At 38.1% G+C, this 22,252-nt stretch overlaps 1 pseudogene; it reads right to left on the bottom strand.

Moving 5' to 3' along the window:
* Positions 1 to 3,468: 3,468 nt before the first annotated feature.
* Positions 3,469 to 5,671, bottom strand: LOC132006386 (heat shock cognate 71 kDa protein-like; annotated as a pseudogene).
* Between the last annotated feature and the right edge of the window lie 16,581 nt (positions 5,672 to 22,252).

Below are 22,252 nucleotides of genomic sequence, written 5' to 3'. Positions count from 1 at the left end.
GGTAGAATGGCTGTGTCTTGTGGTAAGTATATGTTTAACCATTTGGGAAAGTATACAATTGTTTTCCAAAATAGCTGCACCATTTTACATTCCCATTAGCAGTGTATGAGGGTTCTGGTTTCTCCACATTTTCAACACTTGTTATTATCTGACTTTAAATCTAGCAATCCTAATGGCTATGAAGTCATATCTCATTGTAGGTTTGATTTGCATTTCCGTGATGACTAATGATGCTAAGCATCGTCATATGCTTTTGGCCATTTGTGCATCTATCTTATTTAGAGAAATATTTATTCATTTCATTTTCCTATTTTTTAATTGGATAATCTATCTTCTTCTTACTGAGTTGTATGAGCTCTTTATATATAGATCCATGTCCCTAATCAGATATTTGATTTGCCAGTATTTTTCTTCATTCTGTGGGTTGTCTTTTCACTTTTTTGATAGTATTATTAAAACACAAAAATTTTAAATTTTGATGAGGTCTAATTTATCTGTGTTTTTTCTGTTATTTCTTGTGCTTTCCCTGTCATATCTAAGAGTCCATTGCCAAATCTGATGTCATGAAGACCTACCCCAATATTTTCTTTTTTTTTTTTAAGATTTTATTCATTTATTTGACAGAGAGAGAAAGAGAGAAAGAGAGATCACAGCAGGCAGAACAGCCCGCAGAGAGAGAGAGAGGGAGAAGCAGGCTCCCTGCTGAGCAGAGAGCCCGATGCGGGACTCGATCCCAGGACCCTGAGATCATGACCTGAGCCCAAGGCTGAGAGGCTTAACCCACTGAGCCACCCAGATGCCCCCCTCAATATTTTCTTCTAAGAGTTTCATAGTTTAGTATTTGGGGGTCTTTGTTACATTTTAAATTAAATTTTGTACATCATGTGAGGTAAGGATCCAACCTCATTTTTCTGCATGCAGATATTCAGTTTTTCTAGAACCATTTGTTGAAAGAATTATTCTTTTCCCATTAGATAGTTTCATGACCCTTGTCCAAAATGAGTTGATCATAGACACACGGCTTATTTCTAGGCTTGCAATTCTCTTCCATTGATCTACATGTATATCTTTGTGCCACTTTGTGCCACAGTCAATACACTGTGTTGATTACTCTTGTATTGTAGTAAATTCTGAAGTTGGGAAATATTAGTCTTCTATCTTTGTTTTTCTTTTTAAAGAAAAGTTTTGGTTATTGTCAGTCCCTGGCTATTTCATGTGAATTTTAGAATCAGCTTATGGATTTCCAGGAAGAAGTCAGCTGGAGTTCTGATAGGGATCATGTTAAGTCTGTAGATCAGTTTGGGGAGAATTTCCATCTTAATAATGTTAAGTTTTCCAGTCTCTGAACATGGGATGCTTTTTCATTTATTGAGATCTTCTTTTTTTTTTCTTTCAACAATTCTTTGTAGTTTTTGGCATGTAAATTTTGCAATAATTTTGTCAAATTTATTCTTAACTGTTTCATTTTTTTGATACTGTTGTTAATGAAATTATTTTCTTAATTTCATTTCTGGATTGTTAGTTAAAAGCATATTTTAAAAAACTGAGTTTTGTATATTCATCTGGCATTCTGCAGGCTTGTTGAATTCATTTATTAGTTCTAATAGTTTTATTGAATTACTTAAGATTTTCTATACACGGGATCATGCCAGCTATGAATAGAGGTAGTTTTATTTTTTCCTTTTCAATATAGATGTCTTTATTTATTTTTCTTCCCTGGCTAGAACCTCCAGGACACATTGAATAGAAGTGGTGAGAGTGAACATCCTTGCCTTTTCCTAATCGTAGGGGAAAAACATCCAGTCCTAACCTAAGGGAAAGCATTTTTCACCATTAAGTATCATGTTTAGCTATGGGTTTTTTGTAGATGCCTTTTACCAGGTTGAGGAAGTTCCTTCCTATTCCTAGATTTTGTGTGTGTGTGTGTTTATCATGAATAAGTGTTGGATTTTGCTAAATTTTGTTTGTGTTTATTGAAAGGACCATGTGGATTTTGTTTTTTAGTCTATGAATAATGAGGTAGGCAGGAAGAAGAAGGGTTGAAGTCCTTCTTTCTCTGCCTTTTGTTCTATTCACCCCCAATGGTTTGAGGAATGCCCACCCACACTGGAGAGGGCAATCCACTTTACTGAGCCCATCAATTTAAATGTTAATCTCATCGTGAAACATCCTCACAGACACATAGAAATAGTTTATCAGAGCACCCCATGGCACTGTCAATTTAACACATAAAAATAACCATAATGGAAGAGTTCCCTCCATTTCTATTTTGTGGAAGTTTGTAAAGAATTAATACTCAGGGGCACCTGGGTGGCTCAGTCAGTTAAGCGACTGCCTTCAGCTCAGGCCATGATCCTTGGGTCCCGGGATCGAGCCCCACCTCTGGCTCCCTGCTCAGTGGGGAGCCTGTTTCTCCCTCTCCCTCTGCCAGTGCTCTGCCTACTTGTGCTCTCTCTCTCTCTGTCAAATAAATAAATAAAATCTTAAAAAAAAAAAAAAGAATTGATACTCAGTATTCTTTAATGTTTGGAGAATTCAGCAGTGAAGCCATCTGAGCCTGGGATTTCCTTTGTGGGTAGTTTTGATTATTACTTCAGTCTCTTTACTTGTTATCAGTCTATTCAGATTGTCTATGTCTTTTTAGGTCGGCTTCAGGTGTTTTTATCTTTTTAGGAATTTGTCCATATCATCTGAATTATCTAATTACTGGCAAACAATTGCTCATAGTATTCCTTTATAATCTTTTTAAAATTTTTTAAGATTGGTAGTATTTTTAAAGTCAGTAGACATTTCATTTCTGATTCTAGTTATTTGAGTCTTCTCTCTTTTTTCTTGGTATATATAAGCTAAGAGTTTGTCAGTTTTATTGATTTTTTTCAAGCAATCAGCTCTTGGTTTCATTTGATTTTCTTTATTTTTCTATTCTCGATTTCATTGATTTTTATTATTTCCTTTCCCAAAGGAGGCATTGATCATTACCATCTCCCCAAAGGGACATTGATAATCCACATTTATAGTGAAAAACACAAGAAAATCATTTTTATCATAGTATTATCTTTTCTCCACTTCTGTTTCTCTTCCTATATTGCCCATTTTATTATGACAGTCCAATCACCCAAGCTGCAAACTGGAGCCTTTATTTATTCTTTTTTGTTCTCATGCTTCACATTCAACTGGTCACTGAATCCTAGAAGCCCTACTTCAGAAATATCTCTCAAACCCATCTGCTTCTCTCTGCTTCCACTCTTATCCATTAAAATTCCCCACAGTTTTCTGACTAACCTTATGGTGTATGACCAGCCCACCCCTAACATTTGCAGGGCCCCAAAGAAGAGTTAAAATGGAGGTTTTCAGCCCATTGCCCAAACCCCTCCTTTCCTAACCCATTGCTCTAACCCATTGCATACATGTAGGCATCCCAGCTTCCACGTCCAAGTTCTTTCTTACATTTCTTTTTTGTGTGTGTGCCAATTTTAAATACAGTTTTATTTAAGACATTGCATTTTCCACTTAACAATACAGTGCTTATAAAGTGCAATGTTTATTTCCTTTCCCTGTGCACATATTCCATATTCAAGTATCAAGAATGCCCAGTTCTTTTGCTATAGCAGCTCAACATTACAACTGCCATGGAATTTGCTACAAATTTGGGTCCTTTGAATATTGTATGTGGAACAATGCTCAACCTATTTATTCTCAGATTGGTTTAGTCAACCTCTTCAATGGTGGGCCCAGAGGAGGCACCACCAGAGGGAGGAGCTCCACCGCCAGGGAAGCCTCCAGGTATTCCTCCTGGCATGCCTCCTGCACTCTGGTACAGCTTGGTGATGATGGGGTTGCAGACTTTCTCCAACTCTTTCTGCTGGTGTTCAAATTCTTCCTTCTCTGCAGTCTGGTTCTTATCAAGCCAGTTGATGATTGCATTGCACTTGTCAAGAATCTTCTGTTTGTCTTCATCATTTATCTTGCCCTGAAGTTTTTCATCTTCAACAGTTGCTTTCATGTTGAATGCATAAGACTCCACTGAATTCTTGGAAGACACCTTGTCCCGCTGTTTCTCATCTTCAGCTTTGTACTTCTCAGCTTCCTGGACCATGCGCTCAATATCTTCCTTGCTCAAGCGGCCCTTGTTGTTAGTGATGGTAATCTTGTTCTCTTTTCCATCGCAGAGACACTGAGGATACCATTAGCATCAATATCGAAAGTGACCTCAATCTGAGGGACACCATGAGGAGCAGGAGGTATGCCTGTGAGTTCAAACTTTCCAAGTAGATTGTTGTCCTTGGTCATGGCACGCTCACCTTCATACACCTGAATAAGCACACCAGGCTGGTTGTCGGAGTAGGTAGTGAAGGTCTGTGTCTGTTTGGTAGGAATGGTAGTATTACGCTTAATAAGAACAGTCATGACTCCTCCAGCAGTTTCAATGCCAAGAGAAAGTGGAGTGACATCCAACAGCAGCAAATCTTGAACATTTTCATATTTGTCTCCAGAAAGGATGGCTGCCTGAACAGCTGCACCATAAGCAACAGCTTCATCAGGGTTGATGCTCTTATTCAGTTCTTTTCCATTGAAGAAATCTTGGAGAACTTTCTGAATCTTGGGGATACAGGTAGAACCACCCACCAGAACAATATCATGGATCTGAGACTTGTCTAACTTGGCATCCCGAAGAGCTTTCTCTACAGGGTCCAGGGTGCCATGGAACAGGTCAGCATTTAATTCTTCAAACCGGGCATGAGGTATAGAAGTTGATTCCTTCATACAGAGAATCAATCTCAATACTGGCCTGGGTGCTGGAAGAAAGTGTACGCTTAGCACGTTCACAAGCAGTATGGAGACGACGAACTGCCCTCTTGTTTTCACTGATATCTTTCTTATGTTTGCGCTTGAACTCTGCAATAAAATGGTTGACCATTCGGTTGTCAAAGTCTTCTCCACCTAAGTGGGTGTCTCCAGCTGTGGACTTAACCTCAAAGATCCCATCTTCAATAGTAAGGATTGACACATCAAAAGTGCCACCTCCTAAATCAAAGATCAGCACATTCCTTTCAGCTCCAACTTTTTTGTATAAGCCATAAGCAATAGCAGCAGCAGTTGGCTCATTGATGATTCTAAGTACATTGAGACCAGCAATAGTTCCAGCATCTTTGGTAGCCTGACGCTGAGAATCATTGAAGTACGCAGGTACTGTGACAACTGCATTGGTAACGGTCTTCCCAAGATAAGCCTCTGCTATTTCCTTCATTTTTGTCAAAACCATAGAAGACACCTCCTCTGGATAAAAGCTTTTTGTCTCTCCCTTGTATTCTACTTGTACCTTGGGCCTGCCAGCATCATTCACCACCATGAAAGGCCAATGCTTCATATCAGACTGGACAACAGCATCATCAAATCAGGCGTTTGGCATCAAAAACTGTGTTGGTGGGGTTCATCGCAACTTGGTTCTTCGCAGCATCACCGATCAATCGTTCGGTGTCCGTGAAGGCGACATAACTTGGGGTGGTCCGGTTTCCCTGATCATTGGCAATTATTTCCACTTTCCCGTGCTGGAAGACACCCACACAGGAGTAGGTGGTGCCAAGATCAATGCCAACTGCAGGTCCCTTAGACATGGTTGCTTATGTGTAGGTCTGGCTCGGGTTGAGAAGAAGACAGCAATCCAAAGATCTAGCCCTACGTTCAATGAGAACCACTTTCTTACATTTCTAACAAACACCTCTAAGGCCTAGAGAATGGACCTATGGAGGGCTACACAATTTCAAAACCCTAAAAGCAGGTTTGGGATATTTTGAACAGGGAATCTCAGTTGCTGAACACCCAGACTGTGATCTAGAAGTGGAGGAGAGTATAGGCTCTAGGTGGACACATTCCATTGGCCCTGTGGACTCCTTGCCTTGAAGAGACTGATGTATCTAGAAGAGAGCTAGAGCTTTGTCTCGCAAAATGTAGGTTTCAAGGGAGGGTCCTTGTGTCTCAGTGTAAGGGTGATATGACATTACTTCCTTGCATAAAATGCTCAAGTCATATCCTGTAACCCACTGAATTTTGTCTAAACTCCTTAACATAGTACACAAAGCCTAGCACAACCTGATTTCGGCCAATTTTCACACCTTTTCTCATTTCTCCATGAACTTTCACCTCTCGTTATAGTTTAATCTATACCTCCAGGCAGAATTAATTGCTTTCTCATGCTTTGTTGGTCCTCCACGTTACTCTAGGATGCACTTCCATTAAAGGATGTATAACATTGCGTTGTTATTACTTGCTTGCATAGCTGCCTTTCCTATCAGCTGGTAAGCTCCTTTTTTTTTTTTTTTTTAAAGATTTTATTTATTTAACAGACAGAGATCACAGGTAGGCAGAGAGGCAGGCAGAGAGAGAGGAGGAAGCAGGCTCCCTGCAGAGCAGAGAGCCCGATGTGGGGCTCGATCCCAGGACCCTGGGATCACGACCTGAGCCGGAAGCAGAGGCTTTAACCCACTGAACCACCCAGGCACCCCAGCTGGTAAGCTCCTTAAAGCATGTTTTGGTCTTTTATGGACTTGTAACCAATCTTTATTAAGGGAATAGTGTCTCCTTTTTAGGAAACTATTCCTCCCTCTCTCCACTGACATGCCCCTCTACTCTAATATGAGATTCAAATAGTAGCTAATGTCCAAACTCATCAAATTGTACACATTTAATATGTATAGTTCTTTGTATATCAGTTATACCTTACTAAAACTGATGTTAAAAAAAAAACAAACCAAAAAACAAAATACAAAAAACTTGTCCTGCCTCTGTGGCCACAGTGACTAGGAGCATGTGACCCATGCTGGGCCAGTCAAGTTCTTCTCCAGGATTTTTAAACCTATAACTGTATGGAGAGAGACTTCTCCTTATGGTAGTGAATTCAGAAATGTGGAGCCTTGAGTTCCTGGAGTTCCTGAATGTTTTATGTCAGCTTCATGGGAGGAGCTGCCAAAACAGAAAGTGAACTGGGATAAGAAATGGGAAGAAGACAACTTGAAAGCACTCAAGCCTCTGATTCCTGTTACTTTAGCCATTTCTGAGTTTGAATATGTGAAACAATGAATTCCCTTTTTGTCTCAGCTAATTCAAATTTGGTTTTTGTGATTTGCAACCCAAAGAATCCCATAAAGTTTTCCTCCAGGGAAGAGGCCAAAGTTTGCTCACTTATGTATCCCAAAATCTAGCTTAGATCCTGGCCAGAGTAGGCACTCAAGACGTTTATTTATTATTTTAAGGCAAAATGTAAATTAGTTGAATTTGATTTACTGAGAACCATGCTGGTAGGTCTAAAATGAAAAGAAAGCATCCAGTGTTATTTAGGTGTATTGGGAGAATAAGAGCTTGATGGTTTGTATGACTGAATGTGGGGGAAACAGTGAAAAAGTAGAACAATTGCAGCAAAAGAATAAATCTGTTGCCAACTTGGCAAAGTGAACTATAGGAAGACAAAAATGTGTATTTCCCTTCCCTATTCCTCAATAGTTTTTAAACTAAAGCTTCTTTTTATAAAATATAATGCTCCCTGGGGTGCCTGGGTGACTTAGTCATTAAGATCTGCCTTAGGCTCAGGTCATGATCCCAGGGTCCTGGGATTTAGCCCCTCATGGGGCTTCCTGCTCAGCAGGAAGTCTGCTTCTCCCTCTCCCACTCCCCCTGCTTGTGTTCCTTCTCTCACTGTGTCTCTCTCTATTGAATAAATAAATACAACTTTAAAAAATATATAACACTTCCTCTCATAAAATAATGTGATTATGCTTGTGGTTATTAAAGATGGAAACTAGAGAGTGTAACTTTCCTCCCCGAGCGCTGTTGTAGCTCACCATCCCAGCTGGGCTTTAGAAGGCAGGGGAAGGGGGGAAAGTGAGAGTGGGGAACTGGGATGCCTTTACCACAAATGGAATTACTTATTCCCAAATAAGAATGGGATCTTCACTGTACCTCCCTCAGGCATCCAGTAAAAAGGAGGGGGGCTAACAGTGACAGAAAAATGCAACCGTATCTTCACCAAGCAGGTCTGGCTGGTTTAGGACTATGTGTTTTGCCATCTCAAATGGTTGTACCAACCAAGAGGTCATGAATAGTACAAACCGAGCGCCCTTTATTCCTGGAGCTGGATGGGAGCTCAGAGTTCATCTGTTTTCAACCACCATCTGCTGTCTGATCCCCTCCATACTGCCATTGAATTAATTTCTAGTTCCTTCTTGAACCCACTCATGAAGAGACATCCAGGTCTCCAGACAGCGCATTCCATCTATGGACTGTTAGAAAATTCTCTGTTACAGTGGGCTGAAAGCTAGTTTATGGTATTTCCTGCCATTGATTCTAATGCCCTTGCTTAAGTTCTTGGAAAATAAATCTACTCCTCTCATAGTCCTTTAGATACTTGAGGCAGCTACCACGTATGTCTAGGTGAAACATTCTAAGGTCCTTCAGCAGTCCCTCATGGGACATTAGGGCTTCAATCCCCTTTGGGGCAGACACTGAGTCATGTAGCAATTAGATGCAAAGGGCATGCACTCAGAGCCGATTCCTAATCCTTGCTGCAGGATGCACCTCAAGTCTGTGATGTGACTTGTGTACATTACTTAACTTCTATTGACTTCAGTTTATCATTTGTAAAAGAAAGACATAATCTCTCTGAACTTCAGTTATCTCATCTGTAAAATGAAGACAATAATAGCTACGTAAGGAATTGTCTTTAAGATTATGTGAGGTAATCCATATAAAATGCCTAACACAATGCCCAGAACACACAAAGTACATTTTTATTGTTGTTGCTATTATTATTCTTTTATATTACTATTTTAATACTATATCTATTAGTCAATTCAAGTTTCCTTAACAAACATAACACAGACTGGGTGGATTATACAACAGAAATCTTTTTCTCACAGTTCCGGAGACCAGAAGTCTGGGATCAAGATGCCAGCAAGGTAGGCTTAATTTGGAGGCTGCTTCCCTTGGCAGGGAAGCATTAGGCTTACATACACCATTAGGCTTTTTGTATGTCAGATGATCACTTATTTATGCACACATGGGAAAACAGAAAGAGACAGAGAGACAGAGAGCGAGAGAAGAAAAGAAAGCAAGCTATCAGGTTTTTCTTCTTATAAGGACACTAATCCTATCAGATTATGGCTATATGTTTATGACCTCATTTAACCTTAATTACCTCCTAAGGGCTCTAATTCCACATATGGTCACCTTGTGGGATTAGAGTTTCAATATTCAGATTTTGGGGAGAACACAATGCAGTCCCTAGCATTTAATATTATACAATAGTTCCATAATTTAAAAGAAAATTATGCATCCCAGCAAAGGGGCCAGGGATCTATAAAGGCTCTCAGGTGAAGTACTGACTATAATCCGCTGTGGCTGAGGTAGAGAATACAGGGGAAAGATAAGAATTGAAAAGCAAGCAGATGTACGACTATAATGGAACCAGTCGTTCACATTAAGGAGTTCGTATTTTTCTCCTAAGAACAATAGGAAGACTTGGAAGGGTAAGTGAAAACATGGCCTAATATGACTTGAGCTTTGTTAGGATTATTCTGTCTGCTCTGCAGAAAATAGATTGAAGGGGATTTAATCCTGTAAGAACTCTAACACGCACATATGAAAGAGTTGTCCTCAGCGTGGTGGGAAGAGAAAAGACGGATTGCACGGAGCACTGGGTGTGGTGCATAAACAATGAATTCTGGAACAGTGAAAAGAAATTAAAAAAAAAAAAAAAAAGAAAAGAAAAAAGAAAATGAGGAAGAGAAATGAGAAAAAAAAAAGAAGTATTAAGAATCTGGGCACAAATCCTAAGGATAGAATTTGAACTCAAACCTTAATGGCTATTATTCAGCCTTTCTAATAACTAGTAGCACCCCACCCCCTGCCATTCACCCCCTCCCACAGCTTTTCTCCAATCTCCAATTTTCTCTGATGGTTGTGGAAGAGTGAATTTTGGGTGCTGTTACTAATTAGCATAGTGTAAGATAAGCAGCAATTTGGTTGGAACATTTTAATAATAGTTATTTTCTCTTTTGCCTGTATTTAAAAGTTCTAATCTAATGAATAAATTATCTTCAGAGATCTAAGTTATTTCTAGTTTTGTTGTTCCATCTGATATGTTAATTTCGTCAACAGATTTATTTTAATAAGGAAAGAAGAAACTAAAAAAAAAAAAGTCTTCACCTTGAAGTCTAAACCAACTTTATATTAATACCCCAAGAAAGTTTGGTAAAGTAAAGAGGTCTTCACACAGAAGGGTTTGGGTGATGAACATCACAGAGCATTTTTCACACCCAAAGATGGGGCATTCCTAAATCAGAGTCAGCGAAACTTCTTTGGAAAAATTTTTAAAAACTACTTGGATGAGGTTGTGTTATCTTTGAACCAATAGCCAGAAGGTATAACAGAAATAGCAGTGCACCAGAAGCTCCAAGACTGAGTTCTAGTTTTGGCTTTGCACTAAGTAGACGTGTGATGCAGCACAAGACAATGGCTTTTCTGGATATCAATTATTCTTGGAAAACAAGGGAGGGAGAATAGATCACTTATAAAGCCTTCACAAGCATGTGCTTATTGTGTCAGGTTCTTCTCAAGTAATGGGGGAATGAACAAAACAAGTAAGATCGCTGATCCCATTTGAGCATTCATTTTTATGACAAAGCATAATTTTAAAGTGGACACATTCATTCATAAATAATAGGATATCCCATTCAGATGGGATAAGTATTTAAGAAAATGAAATAGGCTAGTGATGTATAGAGAGGTGCATGTTGTTGGAATCAACTATTTATATAGGATGGGTATCAGGAAAACTTCTCTGATGAGATTCCTTCTTTTCTAAAGTCTAAATAATGAGAAACAGTTATCCACACAAAGATCTCAGGTAAGAGCATTTTAGGCAACCAGAGTAGCTAGAGCAAGGTCCCCAATGGTGGACCGACTATTCTAGGGATCAGTGTGATCAGTGTGGCTGGAGCATAGTGAATGGAGAGGAAAGTGATATGAAATGAGGTCATAATAGTGGCCAGTGGCCAGATCCTAGAAGATCCTAAATCAGAGTCGGCGAAACTTCTGTTGAACAATTTTTCTATAGGAAGGGTTTATATTTTATTCTAGCCATCATGAGCAATTTGACTCATTGAACAGTTTTAGTCAAGTGAGTAAATGGTGTTTTTTTTTTTTTTTTTTTTTTTTTTTTTGCTTGTTTTGTTTTTAGAGATGACTCAGGGTACTGGGTGGAGATGGGCTGTATTCATGTAAGAATGAAGCAGAGGCAGTAGGTATGAGTCTGCTGCTGTAATCCAGCTGAGAGACAGTCATAGCAGTGGAAGTTGTGGGACAAACAGAATTGAGACCTGTCACAGAGGTTGAGTCAAGAGTTCTTGCAAAGGAGTGGACTTTTTGATCTATTGGTCTCTAAGAATCCATTATTCTGTGTTCTTTTCTGAGTTCCGCTCCCTCCCTGTCTACATATAGGAGGTGGTTAATTGGGGTGAGAAAAATGGTTTGTGGTTATGAGATCAATTTGAGTAGCTGCAGAAAGATCATAGACTGACCTCGCGTCCCCTATCATGGTGCTTCATCTCACTGAGTCAATGGAACATCCGATGGGAGAAATATCTCTGATGCACGATAAGTAAGTAGAGAGTAGCTGCTGGCATTGAAACAAACCTGAATCTTCTAACAAAGCAAAGACTCCTTTCTGCATTCTTTCCCTCTCAAATTTGTTCCCAAGAACTTGGTACATTCAGTTTGGCTGTAGTGGAGACAGCTGTTTCAAACAGAATTAAATCCAATTTCCATGGCATTTTGCACACATGCAGATCTTGGCATTCAAATGATTCATGAGTGCAATTAATAAATGGCAGCATTATTTTGGAACACTTAGTGCATTAGGTTTTTAGGAAATGCAGTCTACCTAACTTTTGACTAGTTATACTCAGTTTTCCATAGTCATGTCTCTGTGGTGTTGGGCTACTTATCCCTACAACATAATTATATTCCTTATCAAGCTGAATAGTAATATATAATATATAATATATAATATATAATATATAATTCTCTTCTCACCATGATCCAAATAATGGGATGTGTCCATTTTTGAAGAACTAACATATCAAGCCCAAGATCCTAAAAAGGCCATGTTGTTTTTAAACCTACTAAGAATGTTGTTGGTATCTTTGGGATCTGGCCTCATCAACAATTTTCTTGTACAAGTGACTCTATCCACCATATCCGGGAGACCTAGAGACTGAATCCAATCATTCAGCAGATATTGGAGCCTCTTACTCCATGCAAGATACTGTGCTAAACACCGGGGGAACCACAAAACATAAAAACATAATGACATCTCTGTGCTCCACCTAACTAACTGTCCACTTGGAAAGCTGTGCCGAAAAGATTAAATAATGGTGTGAGAACTAAAAAAATAATAATAATATAAGACAATCCACAATTATAGGATAAGATCTGGTGACAAATAGTGGCTTATAACTGTGCTTCTCAAGCTATTACATGCATACAAATCTCTTAGGCATCTTGTTGAAGTGCACATTCTTTTTCTTCTTTCTTTTTTGAAATGCACATTCTGATTCAATAGATCTGGGGGTGGGGTGGGAATGAGTTCTTAGCTGATGCCAATGCTGATGACTTTTTACCAAATTTTGGGCAGCCAGGGATTAGAGCTGAGATCCCAAAACTATATGATGAGGCACCCCAGGGTGCCACAGCAAATTCACAGAGGCACCACGGGATATTTTTTTACCAAAAAAAAAAAAAAAAAAAAAAAAAAAACCCAGTATGGCTTATCATCTGACATGTGAGCTACTATTAGTTCATAGTTTTGATATTAGGTCATGTACATTGTTTTAATATTATTCTATCTTTGCAAAACTGGATTCTTGGCAGTTATTGTGATAAATATGCAAGTCCTTTTCCAAAAACCATGTGGAACAGGCAAGGAGGGTGGCAGTGTCCAGTCTGATTTCAAAATTTGAGAAGTCATGCAATGCCTTATAGGCACATACATCCATTAGTAATTATAATTGTATAAGAATAAAATTTTAAATAGCAGCTTTCTTTGAATTTATAGGTACTATTTCATTCAAACAGTTGCTAAGTTGCTAGGACATAATTTACTAAGTTGTTTGGACATAACTACTAACTGATGAAGACTATTAGGTATTTCTTTTGGCCAAAGGACACCATGAAATAAAAGGGAGACACTTAAGGTGCTGTGAACAGAGAAGGCTGGAAATCTCTGGGTTAGATAATAGGTATCATGAATTCAGAGAGGTTTGAAGTGGTCAGGAAAGAACACATGGAAATTGTACAACCTCAGTCAGGTCTGCAAGAAAAACAGTATGATTGCACTCCCTAGATTTTAAGAAATGAACGAATACAAGCTTTGATTTACATATTGATTCTATATCTCTACTTCCCTCTTTTCTTTGGTGTCTCTTTGAATGCACATAGATTTCGACTCAAGACTCCCTTTGAGTCTTCAACCTCAAATCAGATTTACCTCCAATATCTTATGACATGTGTTCTAATCTAGAATGTGGTTTTAGGGTACTGGGCTATGTGTTTGGTACCAAGGTAGTCCTTCCTTGGTGAATAATGACAATGCTACTTGGGATTCTTCTCCATGTCTGCAAACCACAATATGTTTCTGTGATTCAAATTTTTCAAAAAACCGTATTTTTATTTTCATTGTCCTGACATCATTAATTATTGTTAAGTAGACTTTTTTTTTTATTATCCTCTTTTATTGGGTTTTATTTTAGGAATAAACCAGGTTTCTTTTTTCCCCACAGAATAAATTTAACTATTTCTAAAAGGTACTTGAACATGAATATGTTAATAAAATTTGTGGCTGATCTCACCAGTCACTTTATTCTCTGACCCAAATCGTTTTGAGTGAGCAATAGGTAGTGGTGAGCTGATACAAAACAGTAGTGAGGTATAACAGTGTCATTTAGTGCAGACTGAAAGGAGGGACAACCAGGAAACTGGTGGCAAAGCTCTACTGTGAGGTGACAGTGACAGTAGAAATGAAAAGAAAAAGATGGCTATTAAAAGACTTTAGTTTCTGGCTATATATGATGTAAGGCAGAAGGAAGAGGCAGAGATCATGCCAAGTGTCCCAGAGGTCTGGGTGACTGGGAGACTGGTAGAGAAATATTGGAAAGTCAAAAGAGAAGAACCCATTTTGGAGGGAAGAGGTGAGTTTGGCTTTTGACACTAAATTTCAGACGATGGTGGAAAGATGCCATTGCAGTTAGGGCTGGAGATAGGAAGACAGGGGGCAGAGATTCAGTCAGGTAAGAGGTGAGAACAGACACATCTTTTAAGGAAGGATGGGGATACAAGGTCAGTCAGGGCTGAATTCTGGGAAGCATCTAATCTGACAGGACAGCAGGATAAAACAGAGCCAAAAAGCTAAACATAGAAGGGAGAGTCAGAATGCTCCCAAGAGAGAAGCATAAGGTTCCGGAAAGAATAATGATAATTTTCATCTACCAAATGCTTCACAGATGCGAAGTATGATCTTAGGTGTTTCCCAAATGCTGTTACATGGAATGCCCACAATAAATTCTGAGATGGATATTACCATCTTTGTTTTACAGGTGAGGAAATCGATGGGCAGAGACACAATGCAATTTGGCCAAGATGATTCAGTTAGTAAGTGGAAGAATTTGAATCCAAGTTCTTGGTTTGAACCCAAAGCGCTTGCTTGTCCTCTAAAAACTTTCAAAAATGGAAATGAAGTTGTGACTTGTTGGAGCAAAAGGCCAAATCTTTTGGTCTTTACCAACTCCCTAGATGAGCTTCAGGGAGTTTATTAATCTTAAAGTTATGCAGAAATTTTTGTTGTAAAAAAATACATTACATATATTTTTTGTTTTGATGAAGTAGTCTATAACTTCTACCAAATTACCAAAGATATTTTGAGTTCTCCCCCAAATTTAAGAACAGCTGTTCCAGACAGCTGTTTTATAGAGCAGTGAGTTGTAAGGAGTTGTGGACTAAACAGGTAGTGAGGAAGACAAAAATAGTATGTGACATATTCAAGAAATTTGGCTCTGAAAGAAGGAAAATGCCGTGGTAGTTTGAAGAGGCGGAAGAGGCAAGTAAAAAAAAAAATTTTTTTTAATTATTATTGGGAATCTACGAACCTGTTTGGCAATAGAGGGGAAGACTCCAGTGAAGAGACAGTGATGAGTTGGGGTGGGAGTGGGGGCAGGAGCTACCTGAGGAGGAAGTTCACCAGAGACAGGGGAGGAGGCTGGCATTCTCTCCTAAGTACGTTGGCGGGCTTCATGCCTCCACGAATCATTGCTGTGGTTTCATTAGCTGGTTCAGTAATTCTAGGAACATTTGCTTTCTGAAACACCGTCTGGAAAAAAAGGGGGGGGGTATGGGAGAAAGAGAGAGAAAGAGGAAGGGAGGGATGTAATAAGGGAAGAAAGGAATGAGGGAAGGAAGGAAGGAAGGTAGGAAGGACAGGAAGGAAAGGGTAGGAAGGTGGGCGGGAGGGGGGAAGGGAAGAAGGAGAGAAGAAAGCAAGAAGGAAAGAAGGAAACCTATAGTGTTTCTGTAACAGAGAATGAGGAGATGGAGGGGAGGGAGAATCAGGGCTGGAAATGAAATGTTCCTAAGTCTGTCTTTATTTCTAGGGGTCAAGTCCAATTCTGTGACAATGTCAACCTCACACATCAAGAGGAGGTGGAGATTCCCAAGGACAAATGCCATACAAAGCCTTCCGTGATGCTCTAACTGAAGAGCCCACTCTGTCTTCCAAGGATGGTCATTTTGGAACTTCGAAGGAGGGGGTGGGGATCAAGCTAGGCTGCTTTTATTACAAAATTCTTCATCTCTTTTTATCTCCTGGGTTTCAGATGCATTTAATTATCCTCCCTAAATGCCATATTCTGCTCTTAATGAAAATCCCTTTTTTAAAAACTTATTGATGCAAAATGCAAATTAAATTTGATGCTTTGTTTCCGTGAAGGAAAATATAGAGTGCCATGGACTGTAAGCATTGTGTTTTGGAACCTGTTTTTAAACAAAAATAGGATTTTATTATCGTTATCAATAGATGCTCATGGAATATCAAAGATTAAATTTAGCTCATATTTGCAACACCTGGGAATTATTAAAGAATTCACTAAGGAATCCATAGCCCCAGAAGTTTCTGATTAAAAAAAAATACACACATACACAGTTTTCATTAGCATGAAATGTGTATTCTGATTCTATGATGTGCTAGGCATTGTGCTGTCTCTAATTCAAAGGCACTGAGAATCAAATAAGCAAACAAAGATAAGCAAATTAATAGCTATAATACCAATAACATTTATTGAGCACTTACTATGTGCCAAGCACTGTTCTAAATGCTTTATAAGTATTGCCCATTTAAATCCTTACAATAAACCTATATTATCGGTGCTATTACTGTCTTCATTCTACAAATGAGAAATCTGGGAGAAAGAAGAGTGAAACAACTTGGCCAAATTTACACAACTAGTGAGTGATGGCTCCAGGCAGCCCATACTGGTAACCATAAATGCAGTTAGTTATGGAAAGATGCCCAGACAGAAGGAGAGGGACTGATAGGGGATGGAGGATGCTTCCTGGTGCAGGTGATCTTTGACTTGGGTTCTTCAGGATGAAGGAGGTGGTGGGATTATAGGCAGAGAAGTCTGAAACAGCAGGGTGAGTTCTGGAACTTGGGCAGTTTGGTATTTTAGGGTATGTTGCAAAAGAGGTAAGGACTGGGTGGGAAGTACAATGGGAGAGATGGTCAGAAGGCATATCAGGAAGGACCTTGAGTGCTGCCCTAAGCAGGTTAGACCCTATTGTGTGACGTGTAGTATGCATAGGCAAAACACCAAAGCTGGGTGTACGAATATCTTATTCTCTGAACTGCTCTGGATTCTTAGTTTTCTGGGCTGCTTTTTTTCTGTGTGTGTGCCCTTTTTCTTTTTTAAATCATACTAAAGAAAAAAGAAAAGAAGAAAAACACCGAAGGAATCACAAAGGTTTATTAAAGCAATTCAAGTTTGTTAAATTTTAACTTATGGTTGACTCATGTCCTTGATTAGTAAATAACATGCCTCCTTTGTATCCCTTAGATTGATGAAATTAAAATATTGATATATTCATGATTAATAAAAGAAATCAATATAAATATAGGAATAAATAAAAAGAGGGATAGGAAACATTTTTTATAATAAGCCTATTGTCCACCATGTTTTTGAAAAGAGCATGTTTCTTGAGTGTTTATATAATAATTTACTTTATACTTTCATTTTAGGTTCTGCCCTCAAACAATTCAAAGCTTTATTCTGGGGGCAAATTTCAGTCCAGTACGTATTATGTGATCTATGTATTTCCTGCCTCTATGCCTCCAGGCCCTCTACCTTTCTAGAGATACAGTTTCTTTGAGTATACACATTAAATAGTGTGTGGCCCCTTATGTTCCAAAACCCCACCTCCAAGATTACTAGAGTTTTCCAGGGGTCTCACATGATCAGCCTCCCCTCCTGTTTTGATTTTCAGCTCCCACTGGATTCTTTTCTTTTTCATAATCATACCTGCTGGTTTAGTTTTTTCTCCATTCTTGACGAAGAACTAGTTTCTTGTTAAAAAGAATTTTGCCTTCCTTCTGGGCCAAGGTAAACTGCAAACAGCTTTTAAAGTAACAATGTTTTCTTTCTTATTACAATAATAGCTTACAATATTACATGTATTATAATTCCATAGTAACTTACAGCTTTCAAAACATTTTCACAATAGAGCGGTATGATTGTTCTCGTTTTAGAGGAGAATGGAGGAGGGAACTAAAATTTATCGTCTGTCTTTTATAAGCTAGGTATTTTGTGCTTCCTGCTTTGCATGTTTTAGCTCATTAGCATATATAATCTAATTAAGCACATTTCCTTTGCAACAATTTTGCAAGGTAGGCATTTGTACTAGTTATCTATTGCCGTACAAATTACACCAAAATTTAGCAGCTTTAAACAACAATATTCAGGATCTCACAACTCCTGTGGGTCAGTAACTGGGATATGGCTTAGCTGGTTACCTCTGGGTCAAGGTCTCTGGGGAGGCTCCAGTTCTGCTGCTGCTGGTCTGGGCTGTGGTCTCATCTGAAGGAAGGGGAGGATCCAATTCAAACTTATTCACATGGCTGTTGGGAGGCTTCAGTTCCTAACCTAGCTGAGATATGCCTCAGTTTATTGTCAAGAAGGCCTCCCCACAGAGCCTCACAATATGGCAGCTAACTCCTCCTACAGCGAGTAAGCAAGAAAATAGAAAGAATTCTCAATTTGGAAGCCACGATTTCTTTGTAACCTAAGCTCAGAAGGAACATCTCAGAAGGGACAACTTTTACTATAGTCTGTTTGTTGGAAGTAAACATGGATCCAGTCCATACTCAAGGGGAGTGGATCACACAAGGGCATGAATACCAGGAAATGGATGATCAGGGGCCCTTAGAAGTTGTTTCCCATAGCATTATGATGCCCACTTTGCTGAGAGAGAAAAAGAGATGTTAAAGAGATTAAGTAACTGGAGCAAAGTCTTACAACTAGCTCATGGAAAAGCCAGTAATTAACTCTGATTTTAAGGTTTTAACTAGAAAATATACATATATAGGCTCCAAACATCTCTTAAAAAAAAAAAAAAAGACAAAGAGCTAAATCATAAGGAAACAAACTCATATCAGCAATTTATTGAAAACGAGACAGAACAAAACAAAGATCCCTTCCAATGACTTCTGGGGTCAGTACATTTAGCCACATTCTTTACTCCTTTGGTTCCCAAATGCTGGTCTGTATCTACGAAACAGTTTTGGCCAGTCTGCAGAAAACTGAGAAAAATAAAAATCATGTAGAAGTTTTTCATAAAGGTAAATATTCAATTAGAAAGGCTCTTCTTTTTTCTTTTTCTTTTTTATTGTGGCAAGAACAGGTAATATGAGATCTACCTTCTTAAAAAAATTTAAGTGTGTAGTACAATATTGTTGACTCTAAGTACAATGTTATACAGCAAAGATCTAGAATTTAGTCATCTTGTATAACTGATATTTTAGTCACTGAATTGTAACTCCCCATTTCTTGTCCCCCTGGACCCTATTAACTACCATTCTACTTTCTGTTTATATGAGTATGACTATTCTAGATATCTCATGTAAGCGGAGTCATGTAGTATGTGATCTTCTGGAACTGGCTTATTTTCACCTACCATAATATCCTCAAGTTTCATCCATATTGTCATGTGTGGCAGGATATAGAAAACCCTAAAGTAAAAGGACTTTCCAAAAAAAAGTAAAAGGGCTTTCTTTACTCTTGTTTTTATTTTGGGTTGTCAAAAATGTTCATTCTTTTATAATGTGCTGGCAGTAACAGAATGGCAGTTTTTCTAAAAGGGTATTGTTCTCATTTGACAAAATGCATAATATAAAATACTCTGAGAGATTCCTAGATATTATCTGAAATGTAACTGGTTTTTGCAGTTCAAGAATTTCAAGGCTTCTGTTTCACACCATAGATTTTTTGTTGTTGTTTTTATTGTTGTTTTTTAATTTATTTGACAGAGAGAGGGAGAGAGAGAGAGAGAGCACAAGAGCACAAGCAGTGGAAGTGGCAGGCAGAGGGAGAGGGAGAAGCAGGCTTTCCGTGGTGCAGAGAACCTGACGCAGGGCTCAATCCTAGGACCCTGAGATCAGGACTGGAGCCAAAGGCAGCGGCTTAACCTACTGAGCTTCCCAGGTGCCCTTTCACACTGTAGTTAAATGACCCTGTAAGTGGCCCCAACGGTTGGAATGATGACCGTGAGTTTGGGATATGTTCCTCAAATGTTAAAGAAAGGATAAAATGTGTTTAAAGCATTTAATAAGACAAAAAGGTGGGATTTTATTTATACAGAGTAAAATAATTGATTTTCCCCCAAATTTTTAAAAATAAACTTTAAAATATTACAGTAGATTCACAGAATGTGGTACAGAGGGTTCTCCATACCTTTTACCCAGCTCCTTTTTTGTGAACATCCTATACTACTATGATTCATTTGTCATAACTAAAGGACCAACACTGGTATAATACTGTTAACTAAGCTCCACTGTTCTTTAAGATTTCACTGGTTTTTCTCTGACATCACCATTTGTGAAAGATATAAAAAATCTGAGTTCCAGATTCTTAGGATATAACTCCACAAATTCCAGACTTCTGCAACAGCAATCTTTCTTAAGCACAAATTTTCTTTTATCTTCACTTTAAGACCCTTAAAATCTTTCAGTGGCTCCCAAAGATTGCAAAATTAGTCATTATTCAATAATTTCATACCATGATCCAGGAACTATGTTATTACTGGTGAATTAAAAAGATATATGATATATGTTGGATCTCAAGGGATTTCAGATCCTCCCATCTTCCTTTTGACTTCTGGATACATTATCTTCCTCTGAGAATAGTTCATTCCATTTCTCATGTAAATTAAGTTAGCTGCCTCCTATAAATTCTGTCAAATTTTCATCTGTGCTCATTACTTTGAACAGCACAAAATACACATAACTTTGGGAGTGAGGCAAAAATGGGGAGAAAAAAAGAGAGAAGCTCTTAATATTGATGTTTGAATATTTTTTGATGATTGAATATTTTGAGAGAAACAAAGAAAGCTATAGGGTATAGGTGGCAGAAAACTAAACAGAGGATCAGAAAGAACACAAAAAGGAGTGGCCAATTTGACTCGGAAAGTTTGGATCAGGACCATTTTCTGTGAGGGTAGCATTAAGCTAAGACTTTTTTTTTATTATTTAACATTTAACCATTTGAAGTGCATTTCAGTCTCATTAAATACATTCAAGTTGTTGTATAACTGTCACTACTAACCATCTCCACAACTTTTTTATCACCCTAAACCAAAACTCTGTACCTATTTGACAATAATTGAAAATATTTTCCCATTCCCCTCTCCATATTTATATAAAATTAGCTTTGAATTATATAATTACATAAATAATTAGCTTTGAATTTTTATATATTACATATAAAAGCTTTGAATTTATATATACACAAATAAATATAGATTATTATATATCTATAAATTCAAAGCTAATTATCTAAAATCTAAGAATGTTAGTGCTTAAAGCCCTTCTGTCTTAACATGTATAAATATATTATAATCCCAGGTACCTTTTACACAATTAGAGGAGACACAAAAGTTCACTTTTGGAAACACTATTATAATATTATTTGCTAAGTAGTTTGAAAGGATAGACAGAAATATAATTCATTAAATATTATTTGCTCCCCACTGTCATAATAGTTGATACTCATCCTTGGGTATAATATATAAAAATTAAAGATATATATGCTCAGAACTAATGGTATACCGATATGGTACTTATAAAATGTTTTGTTCTTCTATTTTCCAAAAAAATTCTGTCTTTATAATAAGTATTGGAAATGTAAAATAAGAATTACTAAGGCTCAATTTTGAATATAGATTAATCATGTACCTAATCAGAACCTATAAAAGCCTCCAATCTGCAGAGCTCTTAAGTTAGTAAACTGAAAACACAGGGAAAGAAATAAATGACTTGGCCAACAAGATAGAATGTAAGAGTGGGAAAAAAAACCACAAGAATTCCAGAACCCAGGAGACACAACTATTTAAAAAACTATGTTTGGGTCATAGTTTTAATGTGACTAAGCTAAGCCTTTCAGATAGTTAGGTTTCTACTAAATGGAGGTTGTTGTGAGTTGAATTGTGCTCTCCAAAAGATATGTTCAAGTGCTAACTTTTTTGCAGATGAAATCAAGTTAAGATGAAGTCATGTTGAACTTAGGCTAGGCCTGAAAGCAATGATTGATGTCTTTATAAGAAGAAGGAAACGTGGACGCAGAGACACACAAGAAGAATGTCATGTGACAACAGAGGCAAAGATAGGAGGGATGTGTATACAAGTCCATGAAAACCAAGTATTTCTGGCAATCACCAGAAAACTAGGATAGTGGCATAGAACAGATTCTCCCCCACACCCCGTAGAAGGAACCAACCCTGCTGGCAACCTGATTTTGGACTTCTAGGTTCCAGAACTGTGAGATGATTTCCGCTGTTTTAGGTCATGCAAGTTTTTGGTAGTTTGTCACTGCAACCCTAGGAATCTAATACAGATGAAACATGGAAGAATGTGGAAGAAAAAAGAGTAGACAGAAGACTCAACATAGTA

This window comes from Mustela nigripes, chromosome 1, assembly GCF_022355385.1.
Source record: "Mustela nigripes isolate SB6536 chromosome 1, MUSNIG.SB6536, whole genome shotgun sequence".
In the NCBI taxonomy this organism is placed as follows: domain Eukaryota; kingdom Metazoa; phylum Chordata; class Mammalia; order Carnivora; family Mustelidae; genus Mustela; species Mustela nigripes.
Note: the sequence above shows the minus strand (reverse complement) of the source record. Positions and strands in the feature narration are given on the sequence as shown.